Genomic DNA, 15,453 nt, shown 5'->3' with positions numbered 1-15,453 from the left:
AACAATTCAACTGTTTAGTTTTTTAAATAAAAACATACCGTGGTGTGACCTAACAAAGTCCTATGCTTTAAGAAAGTCCTAATTTAAGAAATGACAAATTTCGTATAATTAAAAGAAACATTTGCGGGAAATAATTTTGTTGTTTTAACTTGATATATGGGGTCATGATGATTTCCTAATTATATTGATGTTTTAATCGTTTGTGGGTAAATTAATTTTTAATTACAACAATTGTAGTAACTTTTAATTGAAATCACGTGACAATTGAATCAGTTACTATTCTCAAATCATTCTTTAAGCGATCATCAAATATTAAAATATTTTTACATGCTTTATTTTTTATCAAACCGTGTTACATACTAATCGTTTAAATGCCTTATATCCCATAAATCAGTACAAAAACAAATCTATTTTTTTTTTCAAATATTTATTTATTCAAACAAATTTGAATGATAAATAAATGTCATAGTTATGGAGTTATTGAAGATTATTGTTATTATTATCATATATATATATATATATATATATATATATATATATATATATATATATATATATATATATATATATATATATATATATATATATATATATATATATATATATATATATATATATATATATATATATATATATATATATATATATATATATATATATATATATATATACTTTGGCAATTTTACCTTTAATTTGGCAATTTTAAGTTGATCAGGGAAAACTCCTTGGCTAACGCAAGACGAAAAGATTTTAAATAGAATATTGTATGCATTTATATAAACATTTCCGTTAATACCGTCGAATCCTATTGCTTTATTTGGTTTAATCGTTTTGATAGCAGCTTCAAAAGAATTACCAGTATATGGAATAGTTTTTGCTAAGTTAGGCCCTGCTAAAATAAAATGCTTATTCTGCAATATCGCTTGAAGCATATAAAATTGTATCATTAACTTTAATACCGTTAGGCAAAGCGCAAGATTTAGTTTTAGCTTTACCAGTGATTTCTCTTAAAACTTACAAAGTGCGTTTTGAGTAAGTCAAGATGAAATTTTTTCTTTGTCTTTCGAATTCTTTAGCATAATTTTTGTAAATAGTTTTATTTTCAACTGATTTGGATTTCATGTACTTAATATATAATTTTTGTTTAATTGTGGAAGATTTTCTTAGTACATCGGTTATCAATTGGACTAAGTTGGCGTCCTGAAAATGATCAATATGGTGCTAATGAAGCATTGATAATTGGTCATGTTAGAACATGTGCAATAAAGTTTAGAAACGTTTTTACTTTTTTAATTTAAATATTAACTTTTATTTTCATATGTGTTAATTATTATTACTATTACAATACCAAGATTTAACAAGATTTAACGCTAAATATCAATAACTTTCAATAAATGCTGATGAATGTTTCAATATTAGGTATTTTAACAGGTTTCATATTAATTTTTAGAGCTACAATGAAGACGAGGCTTATGAGCAGGTCCGAGATGATAAGACGCCATTAGTGTTGGGCAGTAAAGTTAAACAAGGAAGACTTTCCGAACCATCAGCAGAAAAGGTCCAAAATCTAAAGCATTGGGTCAAATACAAGCCACAAGACCGTGAACAGCTTAGAGGAGACATTGATGTTGTCAAGTTTTTTGGCTCGTTTAAATTTGCTTTCTCTTTTCTTTTTTCTCTCCTTGAAAAAAAAGAAAAGAGAAAGCAAATTTAAATTTGATTTCTCTTTGGTTGAGCATGAAGCTTTTAAAGATTTTGTTCACTACTGGAACCCAAAAAAGACTGTGAAGGCTGCAACAACATACTCCCGGTTCAAGTATGCAAAATTTTAATTGTTTTAAATAAATTTTATTTTGGGGTGGAGTCAATTCAAAGGGAGTTCCAAGAGAATTAAATTTTTTAAAATGCTACTTTTTTAAGACTAAATTGATATGTAACGAGAAATACCAATAATAACTAATTTTTTATTTTAATTTTAAGTTGCCGTTGTTGTAAAAAAATGTGAAAATCTGTGTGGATGACATTCTAAAGGAGGAATTGCCAAAGACCGCTTGATCTGCAATCTCAACTGACCTCTGGCAAAGCAGAAACAATAATGCATACCAAGCCAGTACATTTCACTATGTGAGTGAAGACTTCCGGTTAAAGATGTTTGTGATTGGAGTTTTTCCTTTTTCCGGACAACATACAGCAGAAGCCATTGCTCTTCGTCTGGATAAGTATGTTTTAGTATTTTATTTTTATTAGGTTAAAATTTCTGTAAATTAAGTTAACCGTTTGAATTATTTAGATAACTTTTTGTTACAATAACGCCAAACTCGCCTTTTAGCTTAAAATTAATAGCACAAATTAATACTTTTATTTATATCTAAAATAACAACAAAAGTATTAGTTTGTATTTTAAAATACCAAAAAGCAAACAACTATTTTACTTTGCTTTTCAGGAATGTCTCAGAGTTGGCCGGAAATAATGGAGTTTCGTCCGTTGTGTGTGTCCATGATTCAGCTGCTAATATGAAGGCGGCAATTAACAAGTGCAATTTTGTAGATGCATATCTTTTGTGTGCTGATCATCTTTTGAATTTAGCAGTTGAAGCAATTGTCAAAGAAGCAAAAGGTTTTGACAGTTTGGATCTTCACAAAGCAATCCAAAGAGCAACTGAACTAAGTTCAACATGCCGCAAGTCATCTTTGTCTGAGCATAGAATTAAAAAAGAGATAACTAGTTTTTAGTTTAACATCCTTTTTAGCTTTTTTAGCAATTTAGTTTATAGTTTAATACAATACAAACACAATTTAAACTTCTCAGTACACTTTGTAAGACAAAATTTTTCTAATGATAGCTATCATTAATAACTGATAAAATGTTAACACTTAAAAAGTAAAAACATATAACATGGTTAATATCAGTTTTTAGTAATAGTAAATAGTACTAATCACCTTTTATGTTATGTTTCTAATAATTCTATTTTAATTTTTAGCTAAATCTGTTGCTTGATGATAGTGATGTTGTTGGAAAGGATAAGTTGAAAATTGTGGAAATCATCACTCCCGAGAAAACACGCTAGAATTCAACTTTTATGATGTTGGAAAGCATTGTAAAAATGCGTAGTATCCTCAGCTTCATTAGAGATATTCTTGGAAAAGATGACACCAAACTAGTTGCAGTCAGAAGATGAGTTCAATCTTTATGATGAAATTTTGCCTATTCTGAGGAGAGTTGCTGAGATTTCATAATGTTTCTCTGCTGACAAAGAAGTAAGCATTCACCTCGTTAGCTCAAACATTTACACACTGTGACACAAATGCCTGGATTTCATCAAGCCTGGTGGGGCATCACCAACAGCACAAATGTTTCACCAAAAATTGGTGGAAAACTTGGATGCTCGTTTTCCGGACACTGGTTGTCAAAACCTTTTTTACTCTGTTGCCAACTTGCTTAACCCCTTGTACAAGAGAAGAGCTCTGAAAAAACTAGGTGGATTTGATGAAGCCTATGAGGCACTGATTACTCAATCCAATGCTTATCAGGAATGGATTGCTGCAACAAGATTATTTAATGAACGATTATATGCTGAAACCCAAAGTCATGTTTCAAAAGATGATCCTTTCTATAATGTTGGAATGGAAGAAGCTCCTGCACTTATGACTTCCTATTCTGGTCCGGCTCCAACTGCAAAGTCGGACATTGTCACTGAATGGGAAATATTTCAAAAACTCCCAGGGGTTGTTGGTGTGGACGTGCTGGAATTTTGGTGAGCAAATATGTACAAATTTTCTCTCTTTGCTCAAGCTGCTAAAAATGGCTCTGTGCAACTGCTTCCTCAGCATCTTCAGAAAGAGCCTTTAGTGTCGATAGTGGAATCGTCTCTTATAAAAGAGCAAAATTGCAGCCTGAACAAGTTGAAAAATTGTTGTACATTCAGCAAAACTACCCTAAGACCTAAGATCCAGATCAAAAGATGGTTTCTAACCAGTCAGGATGAAAATAAAGAATTGTTTAAAGAGGTTTTTACCAATGACTCTGAAAATTCAGCTGCTTCAAGTCAGGGACCTTCAACTTCAACTCTTGCATCAGCAGTATAGATGGATGACTAACTTAAATTGGTTCATTGCCTAAGTGGCGTCATTGGTCTATTTCACTGCTTAGAGTTTATAAAATTTGCCATATTGTGATGTAGTGATTTCAATAAACTTTGTCTTTGAGATTAAATTTTAATATTTTTCTTATATTAAGTCATAAGCACAAACCTTAACATGTTAAACATGTCAAGCCAACTGTTTATCAAGTAAAACATTATTATTTTTTGTTTTTAGTTGTTTTTTGCTTCAGCCTAAGTCTTAAATAAATTAAAAAATCAAAATTACAAATAAATTTTTATTTCTTTTTTTCCATTAAATAGTGCACTTGTCAGTAATTTATGAAAGTTATTTAGGTTTTTAAAAAAATTATTTTGTTAGTCGGAAAACTAATATCGTAATGAACCGATAAGTATCGTCATCGTTTGAGTTACGATATTCATGGTAATTGAACGATAAATATCGTAATGAATCGATAAATATCGAAACTTTATCGTGCTAATTTTTTGGTTACGATATTATCGTAGTATAAAAAAACTTACGATACGCACATTCCGATATCTTATCGTATCGTATCGCAATAAGAAAAGTTTCGAGACACAGACCCTTAGCAGAAACTGTTTAATGACTGACGCCATGCCTAATTAAGAGTAACAACCATTTAAAAATGTATAAAGACTCTATAATATAATATAGAGTCTCTAATACTCTATAATATAGAGTCTTTATACATTTTTAAATGTCTGTTACTCTTAATTAGAGCTCAGCGGAAAAGTGGTCTAGGGAAAGGGCTCAACGGAAAATGGTCTAAGCCACAATTACTTCATTTTTAGTAAACTGTAAAAGACTTTAAGGATCTTTTTAAAAATAACAGGAAAAAGTATCATTATCAGAAAAATAGTATTTATTATAAAGACAGGTGAAAAAATACACTGTTTTCTACTAAAAAATTAGAACACTATATTACTGTGTTCTGCAATAACAAAAATGTTAGGCAACTTTGCCTTTTCAAAATTTTTCAAATATCATTAATAGAGTTGGTTAGGCTAAATGGATATTTTGTTTATGACTTGTTAATGATTCTTTTATATATGTAGCACGCACTAATTTATGTCTTCGTCACCTTCGTAATCATCTGTTAGACCCAAATCAGTTGCCTCCTCGTTATCTTTAAGAGCAAGATAATAGGGATGATGGACAGGTGGTATGAATTGTATTAGCTCAAAAAGATCACTTAGCTTTTCTCTTGTGAGTTTTCTACCATTGCGGTACATGGGCTCAAGTTCAACATTGATAGAGGTAGATGGCCGTCCACGATTTCGCTTTGTTACGTCCAGCAACATGAATGTGTCACTTTCTAAATGTGTTTGCTTCATTTGAAATGAGCGTGGTGATCCCTTTTCCAACTTTATCCAGCATATCTTTAGCCATGAAACTTTTTCGCCATTTGTTAATTTTTTTCTATTGGTTATCCCAATCTCCAATGATTTTGTACTGAGAAATTCATGGATCTCCATTTTTCTTACAATAAATATTGGGGCCCTCTTCTTTGATCTGGAACAAATATTTGGTCCTTCATTTTTTTGGCTTTTTCAATCACAGCAAAGTCTCGGTCGCAGGAGGAAAAACTATGCCCTGGTAAAAAAAATTTCTGTTCAATGATTTTCAGAAATGGAGATTTGTGCAAAATATATTGTAACATAAGAGACATATTTATATTATGATTTTGTCCACCGCAACTATCGCTATACAATATTAAATAGGTCACAGTTTCTGGTATGTGTCAAAAAACATGCTCGAGGATACACGAACCTATCTCTTGAGTATCTCTGGATGCTTGTTCCTTACTCCATCCATACATAAAACCTGTCTTTAAGTTTTCATCGTGGATTCCAAGATTGTAAGTCCACATTTGCCTTTTATAGTAGGCTATTCCTGTACTAAGCACTGGTGTCGGTAGAGTTTTTGTAAGTCGAAAACTAATACCCTCTTGTTTAGATTTGTATGTGCATCTAGTGTATCTTCTTTCATTTTTTCTTTTGCCTTTTCAGCCATCTCTTGATGAATAATAAGGTCCCTCCTAACAGTGTTCTTTTCTTCACCCTCTAAAAGACACCTAATTTTATTGTTAAATAGATCACATTTTTGACATGTATCTGATTGCGGACGGTGAAAATGTAAATTGAATTTTGTATTGAATATGCGTCGAAATAAAAAAATTGAAAGTAGGGTACGATCATTTTCATTGCAATTGCAAACATATTTCTCGTACATCGTTGATATTCGTAAAGTTGGAGGCAAATAATTTCTGTACTATTGTCTTTTCTGCTAAAGTGAGATTGGTAAGATGGAAATAAGCGAATAAATCTTTAAAAATATTTATCATTACTTTTATTTTGTGAAGCCGATTTACCTCTGCGATCTTCAATAGGTGTACCATCTGTTTTTTTTAATGACAGTACCAGCTGTTATTCTCTCCTAATTCTCCAACAAGGTTAACATTTGAATCTGCAATGAAAATGTTAGATAAAAATTATTTTCTAACAAGAAAAGAATTCCTAACAAAACGAACTAAATGGCCCTAGCTCGTCTAATGCTAGACCTAACACCAATCTAAAAAATCAGCCCTAGGCCATAATAGTAGGATTAAAAAATTCCTTTTATAAGCCTATTTAGTTTTAGACAAATTGTACATACCATTAACTCCTGTTAGTATAGATATAGGTCTTGCGTTTTCTTTAACCTATTGATCCCCAATACTTGAAACTGAAATAAAAAAGTGCATGTCAGTTTTGAAAAACTAGAAGAGGAAAACCTGCCTAAACAACATTGAGGCTAGAAACTATATTATATCATGATAAACTCAATGAAAAGTATATCTTGATGCTGCATTAATTATATACATACATTCGCTAACATCATCCTCTAAAGAAGTGTTGTTATCTGCATCTGAATCATCACAATCACTTTTCATTAGAAACTCTTCCAAATCTGAGCAGTTCATTTTCGCCATGTTGATTGTTGGAAAGGCAACTTTTCCACAATTCAAATTTTATTTTTCTGTTAAAGTAAATATGATTTTAGGTAGTAGCAATGTATGGATGGGTTTTGGGGTTAGGCGCTTTTTCCACAACAAACTACATACTCAATGTACGGTTTGCCGTGATTATCCGGAAAATTTCAAAAATGCTGGTTAAACCACTTTTACGCTGAGCCCCTCATGATAAATAGTCAATAAAAAAGTTCTAACTCACTGTTTACAATGACATTGTTTAGGTGTATGTTAACATATATTTATAATTAGATACATTTATAATATTTTAGATTGTATGTTAATATATATTTATAAATGTTTTATTTTATATTTTTACTAAATTTATGTTTTAATTAATGTTATGTTTTAATTAATGTCGATGAAATTGATTTCGATGTATTAAAAAATCCGGAAAATTTTTTAGAAAATCAAGCAGAAGCGAAAACCCAAGGTAATTTAATTTTATGTTAATTTTAGAAGTTATATAAGTAAAGCGCGACATAATTATTAAAAAACAACAAAGAATCAAATTACAAAATACCAAAAAAGTATGAAACTTTATAAAACTTATATAAATTCAATTTTAATTTAAGGTTCACAATTTGCTTCACCTTGATAGTTGTTCTAAGATTTATTTTTAATATATTTTATATATGACGTGTTAACAATATGAAAATAAATCATACTTTATACGATATATTTACATATTATTATATGCATTTAGAGCGGCCGTGGCGAAATGGTTAGTACACTTGCTTTAGGAGCTAGAGATCCCGAGTTTAAAGCGAGCTCTGACCATATATCGCGTTATCGGTAAAGAAGGAAATATTTAATAGAGAATTACAACAATTCTCTATTAAATATTTATTTTATCAATTTTTACCTTTTTTTATTTAGTCCGAGAACGCCTATCGTGGAGTTTATATGAAACACAATTTTTGAAGGCAGTTTTTAAAAGTTTTATACATATTAGTGAATCGAAATGGCCTAGTAAGCAAAATTGGATTTTTCTTTCTAATACTTATTAATTAATTTCTTAAAATGAAAAAAACCTTTTGTAGGTAGAGAAATTATCAACAAATTTTTGGACAAAGTAGAAAATAAAAACTATTCTACAGTGAAGACAAAACTAATCAACTTGAGAAAAAAGCACAAGACAAAAAAAAAGAAAAAAGAAAGAAAGAAAAAGAAGAACTGATTAAATCACGTCTCGAGTGTATAAACGTATCGTTTCCTACCATTTAGTTTTATTAAACAGTGAAATTCTTAAAATATTTTGTATTTACAAACTTAATTGTAGCTATTTTGTTACTTTTTTTTTCATTATTAGAAAATGACCCCTATCCCTGACACTATTACGTTTAACCCAAACCCTTACCATTTTAATGGTAATTCAACAGTTACTACATGTTATTACATCATAGCATAACATTAATATATATGTAGCTCTACTACATATATATTAACGTTAAAAAATAATTTTGTATTTTGTTAACAAATGATTTTGTCAGAGTAGTAATGTAAAATTAATTAAATTTCAACATCAACACAATTTTATATAGTGATTAGAACAACGTATTAAAAATGTATTTAAGAAACATTAAAACTACTTCTTTTTAAAAAATGATACAAGGTATATAAAAACAAGATATACCCTCTGAACTACTTTTTTTTTTTGTATTTTGAAACAATTTTAAATCGTTTTCTTTAAATAATAGTTTAGTGCATAGAAATTTGATATAGGTTACGTCTCAAAGTGCGTTTAAAATGACAAAATCAATCTTTATATGAAGTGTGCATTTCCAAAAGGATATAAGTACCAAAAATAAAGTTTTTCAGGAGACAATAAAAAAAAAATTCTTTCTTTAATATTACTTATGACTTGCACAACAAGTTTAATGCGCATTTGAGACACTATGACCGGTAGTATCTCACCCATCTTTTGTAAAATGAGAATCAGTGGCACGTACAACCTATCCAAGCAGCAAACTAAAAATGAGGGACTTTAGCATTAACACCTTTTTGGAAATTTACTCTTCATAAATAAAAGTTTTAATTACGTCGTTTATATCATTTAAATTGCATATTTAATTCAAGATGTGGAGAAGAAAAAGTTCTACCACTTTGATCTTATTGAACAAAATACCAAACAAGATATTTATGTAAAACGCTGAAAAGCATTTAATTTTATGTCTTCTTTTTTTACTTGCCTGTGTGTTCACGATCTTTAAACATTTGCTTAATCAATTTAAAACGAAACTTAGACAAAACCTTCTTCTAAGCAACAATGAATTATTTATTTTTAAAGTCGTTTAAATAAGAGTATTCTTGTAAAATTTTACACGATTGTTTTACGATTGCAAATTACTTATTCACGATTATAAATTGTTTATTATTTTGGATTTAATGTAGAACTTCTCAAACATAAAAACATAAAATTTTTTTTATATTTGAGACATTCTAAACTTTTTTTCAGTTTTCTTTAGCAATCCTTGTAATAGAATTATGTTCTTGTATTTGCATTTGTGTTTTTCGCCAACTATAATAATAGAAATAGTAATAAAAAAAGGACCATCGTTATTTGATATTTGCCAATTAAATTTCAAAATTTGCCAACCCAAATGCTAAGTAGCATTTGAATTGACAAGCTTTGTACATTTGTATATTAAGCTAAAGGTGGTCTTTAATATAGAAAGTTTTTAATATAGAAAATTTTTAATATAGAAAATTTTAGTATTAGAGCTAAAATTTTCTGTCCTATATAATTATAATTAAGTTATATATTCTGAAAGAAGGTAACAAGAAAAAAAAAGCATTGTAAATTATACAATTTTGGGACCCTATTTGGACCCGAAAAAGAATAATATTAGAAAAAAATAATTGTAAAACAAAAAATGTTTAACTTAGTTTAAAAATTTGATTGGGGGTTTATAACAAAGTAATTATATTTAGAATAAAAACGATGAAAATATGTTTAATACATCAAGTTTCATAGGTAAATTACTAAATTATAAAATTTAGACAAAAAATGTTTAGCCTCAAGAATATTTTAAAAAGTATTGATTATTCTAACGACACGATACTAACCCTGGGCACTTTTAAATATAATGATAAACATTTCCTGAATATTTAAATGAGTATTTTAGAAGTAATGAACCGCACCAATTTAAAAAATGCTCCTTTTTTTCTGATACACTCTATATAAATCAATTGCAACAATATATATTGTATTGGATAACCTTTCATAATCTATAACACAATTGTGATTTTCAAGAAAGGCACAATATTTGTTGAAATGCTTGCTTTTAATGCAATGATCAATTCATTTACCTAAGTCGACTGAAATTATGGATACAGATTCATATAACGATTAAAAAAATCGATTAAAAAAATCTGCCATGGTGCATCACCATGTTATAATAGAGGAACAACTCAATCTGATATCTCAGTCATTTGCTTCAGTTCAATTGTTGTTATTTTCATCTTAACACCAGCAATGGATAATTCGTTCTGTATGTGATGAAAAGAATATTAAAGATATTAGTTTCATTCTGTATGTAATGAAAAGCTGCTGGGCGCATTGATGGAATCATACTAATGAATCCAAAAATCCTATTTATTGCAGACAAGCAATTTCTTATTTTATAAATATGTAATTATTTTTCTTGACTTAAAAGATTTTACTTGAGAAAGTGGAGTTAGGGCCGTTCCGTTGGACAGCAACCAATGCAACTAATAATATCATAAATAAAATTTAGCATTATTTAAAACATAATGCCATAGAGGAGAATTATTCTTCAAAAATTTTTTGATAGTTTTTGCCTTGAAGATAACTTTAAGATTTACTTAAGAGTGATAACTTGTTTGAGGGTGAAATTTAATAATGTTTAATGTTGCGCTCAAGTGTGGTCAATTACCTGTTAATAAACAACTTTGCTTCTGATAATCTTCTTTTTGTTTTCTTTTTTCTTTTATTTTGTTTGTTAAGTTACAAAAGCAAAACTTTTTTAATCAATATCAAAAAACTACTATACCAAAAAATTTTACTGAAAGCAACATTAAGAGCCATTTTCTGATAAAATCAGGCTTAAGTACTGTCGGCTCAAAAGTGATATCCTTTAATCGCGCTCAATTTTATATACAGTAATGCTAATAGGGTAAAAAAGAAGCCTGTACAATTATTTTTTTAAAATATTTCTAGTTCCTGACTTATGGTTGGTCAAACTTCTGCCTTTTTAATTCTTGGAAAGTCACTTTTGAGGTTTTATGATTTTTAAACTAAGATTAAAAGCAATGTGACTACTGCACCCTAAGTTTCTTTTCATATTATGGAATTATAGGTAAAACTTAAAAAAAAAAAATCAAAAAACCTGAGGACAACCCTTCCTTTGTCTAAAAATCATAAGCTGAAATCACACATTTTTAAATTCGAAATATTTCATTGTTAAAATAACTCCACCACAAAAAGTTAAATTTTTTATGTATAAAAAAAAAAAAAACCCGAATGTAGCAGCGGAATTAATCAATATATTATATGATGTCCTTATCTTATTATGTCATTGTTTGCGTCATAAATCAGTTTTACATATCCTATATCTTTGATTATAATGCATTGTTGCTTGAAATGCCTATTGGGCTTTTTCAAATTGATCATCCATAAGCTTATAGTCTTCAGACTGTTTTAACGGTAAAGGTGGTAGAATTCCACAAATGATTTCACTGTCTTTGTACTTTATAACATCAGGAAAAGCTGGCCACTTAAAAAGGTTCTTGACTGCCGAAGCATACTTCATACAGCTCACCTTGTAACCATTTTTCTAATTTGAAAAATAGTTTGAAAAATCTGATTCTCATTTGACAAAAGTAAAACTTCGTTTAAACTTAGTGACACATTGAATATGATCAAATAATGTTTAAAAAAAAATGTTTTTATTTGAATGAAAAACATTTTTTTTAAACATTGAATGAAAATGAAGTACCGTATTTATAATCCCAGGATACCAATTGCCCATATAAATAACAACAATCCAATTGTTTTCATGTCATGCACCACATAAATCAATGGCAATGCTTATAAATTCCTTTTCAAATTCTTTATTTGCTAATTTTTTTTGATCTACAGAAAAGAAAAATATAAATATTTATACAAACACTTGTACAAATATTTATAATTACAAAATAATATTAAAATACATATTAATGAGAGTAGATATAAAAATTATTACCTTGAACTGCTGTCTCTTCTTCTTCTTTGTTATCCGCATTAGTACTACCAACATCAATTGGTTCATTTAATCTTTTGTCTCTTTTTAGCCTGCTCCAACGTGAAAATAGTGATCTTATTTGCTGAGTGGTTACGTATTCTGAGACTTGAAGCTCTTTTCTTATTAAAATGTGCACCTGCACTGGGCTAAACTTTTTTCCAGATACTTCACCTTCCATAAAGAGTTTATATAATATATCTTTTTATCTCATACTATACCGGAAGGTACTGCGTGTAGGTAAAGCCCAACCTTTAACATATTTGCTAATGTCAGAACATTCTTCTTCAAATACCTCCTGTTGTGAGTTTGGTTTATAACTATGTAATTATGCATTGTATCGCCACATTGTAGAATGGTGATGCTTAAACTTCAGAAGAATTAATTGGGCAATTGATAGCGTTTCCGATAAACCTTGCTCACACCTATAAAGAGCTGTAAAATACACCTTTTTATGTAAAATGTTGTTTTTCTAAGTGAAGAAAATGTCTACATACAGTGACATCCCCTTTTTTCCAAAATATTCTTTTTGACCATCCCTGATTTTGGATGGTCGAACTTTTTGGCAATAGTCTTTCAACCAAAATCCAGTTTCTTCATCAAGACTTTCAAAAGCAAAAACTTTGGCTTTTTTCTGTTGACAATCACGCATTAAATGTTTTTTATAATCAATGATATCTTTTTCAGCAATTTCAATATCATAAATAGTATCCTCGTCGGCTGAATTATTTGATGCTAACCTTTTTATCTCAACTAAGGATTTGTTTAAATTTTCACACTCATAACAAATCTTATTATTAGGTGCTATTGAAATCTGTTGCAATTGCTTGTCGGTTAAATCACTCAAAGCAAATATTGGGCAGTGGGAGATAGAATTAAGGTAGGTCGCACTGCAGTTAAACTGGAAATTACTTTTTCAATATCGTTTGCTGCGATCAAATAAATTACTCAGCTCTCTATTCTGGTACTTCAAAGATAAATCTTGTAACATAGAGAAACCATTCATAGCTGCAGCAGTAATATCATCCAGTCCCTCTAAACATTTTTGTTGAGATGGTTTAACAGCATGAAGTATTCGCTACAAACTGCTTTCTGATAAAGGAGATAGTTCTCAATTCTGCAAACTTCATTATAAAATGCAGTTGTATGAGTCATTTTAGCTGTCAAAACTACACGAGATATTTTATATACATCATTTGAGTCAAATTTAATTTTTGTGACTCCATATGCAACATCTTGAAGAAGGTTGCTGTTAAATATGAAATCGAGAAAATGTTCAGCTTTTTTCTGGTCTAGTCAATTTCGCGTAATTTTTTTTCGACAGGAATAGTTGGTATAACTATGTTAGCATTCTTCATTTTTCTTGCCTGGTCTATCTTGTATTTGGAGCACCCAAAAACTTTCATAAGTAACTTTTTAGTATATTTTTCATGTTCAATTAAAAACAGAACAATATGTTTACCCATACAGTCACTTTCTTCATAAATTTTAACAATTTTTTTTAGATCATCAGGTACTGCATCATTGTCTGAAGTTTCCAAAGATCTATTTAAAACAATTGAGATAAAGTCTTCACTCTGATCTGGGGCAACAGCTTTTTTATTTTTTTTTATTTTTTAATTTTTATTTTAGGTGCCCCAAGAAGTCCTAACGGTCTTGTCACAGAGCACCGCGGAAGCGCATTTAACCAGGAAGTTCACGCCTCCTTCCTTACCGTGGCGCGAAAGCAAACAGCTTCAGCGAAACTCTTTGCAAGCTGTACCTTGGCTCTTTCAAATTTTCTTCGTAAATTATTTTCGGTTCCATTGCTGAGATCAGCTATCTTTTTATTCTTTATCTGAAACTGAAAAGGGCTGATGTGGAGTGCATCTGATAGGTTGTTACCAGTAGATAAGCACCTTCAACTTTTTCTCCAGAAAGTAAAATTTTCTTTAGGCTCAAAATCAAAATCAGTTGTGTCCTCACCTAACTTTTCGTTAGTGGCAGCACGTGTTTTAGTTCGAATAAGAATGCGCTCTGACTAAAGGTGATTGTGACAAAATACAGAACCTACAGGAACATTTTTGTTGTAATGTTTTGAAACATTTGTTGACATATTTATTGAAACACTTCTTACAGCTGGTGATTTTTTACCAACACTTAGTTCATGCATTGGATGAAAGCATCTTCTTGGAGGAACCCAGCCATTACCTTGAATTTTAACAAAAATCAAAATTTGAAATATTTATTTTAATGGTTTTGTAATTAAATTTTGTTGTTGTTGAAATACGGTTGTAAAAAAATTCTTACCAAAGTTAATTCTATGGTAAGGACATATATAGTCATTTTCAAAAAGTGGTATGCACCTTCGGTTTTCTATAAGAGACTTTTCTGTCCATTCTGTCTCTTGGTGCGCCTTTAAAATCTAAAAACGTAAAACTTAGATATTATGCAATGTAAACTGAAGGAGTTAAACAACAATCGTTTTACACTACTATATGATGCTAATGGATTTTTTTTTACAACTGCTAAAAGCATTTCTTACTTTAATTTTTACACTGTGTACTTTGACATCCAAAGTCAGATCTCATTGAAACGAGGATATGGTCCACACTTGACATCATTAACTTTGCAAACATTTTCAACAACAACCTCTTGCTCTGACATATTTTTTGCAACTAAGTGTTTTTTTTAAAGTACATTTAGCATAAAATGCTCATTCTCTGTTCTGAATAATTCAGAAGTAAATGCTCCATACTGAATAACTGTAAATTAAGAAATAATGCTTAACAATAATTAATTATGTTCAATAAACATCAAGTTAAAAATGTTTACTGGAAAAAAAGTTTTTTCAAGTTCACAATCGTATAAATGAAAAAAACAAACAAACAGATTTAGCATCATTTTGGCGTAAAGTTATTTCAACAATATAATATTGCCCGCTAAGTTTAGTTTTTGCATTAAAAAAATTGTAATAAGGAGTAATAGAAAATTTATAAATTCAACATTGGGACCTTTCCCATTTCCCATAATGGCTGATATTTGAACGCTAATTAAAACATTTTTTGACACTTTGATGACTCATAAGTTTTTTTGTAA

General features: G+C 29.6%; 1 protein-coding gene and 1 long non-coding RNA gene across 2 annotated transcripts in view; both read left to right on the top strand.

Annotated features, from left to right (window-relative positions):
* The window catches only part of LOC136075212 (uncharacterized), a 101,721-nt gene that overhangs the window by 22,529 nt on the left and 63,739 nt on the right, over nucleotides 1–15,453 (top strand). The gene's annotated exons all lie outside the window — the stretch shown is intronic.
* On the top strand, nucleotides 713–4,251 carry LOC136074837 (uncharacterized). Its single transcript, XR_010635488.1, has 3 exons — nucleotides 713–1,816; nucleotides 1,981–2,219; nucleotides 2,445–4,251. It is a non-coding gene; the product is annotated as an uncharacterized LOC136074837 (long non-coding RNA).

Source organism: Hydra vulgaris, chromosome 01, assembly GCF_038396675.1.
Source record: "Hydra vulgaris chromosome 01, alternate assembly HydraT2T_AEP".
Classification (NCBI taxonomy): Eukaryota; Metazoa; Cnidaria; class Hydrozoa; order Anthoathecata; family Hydridae; genus Hydra; species Hydra vulgaris.
Note: the sequence above shows the minus strand (reverse complement) of the source record. Positions and strands in the feature narration are given on the sequence as shown.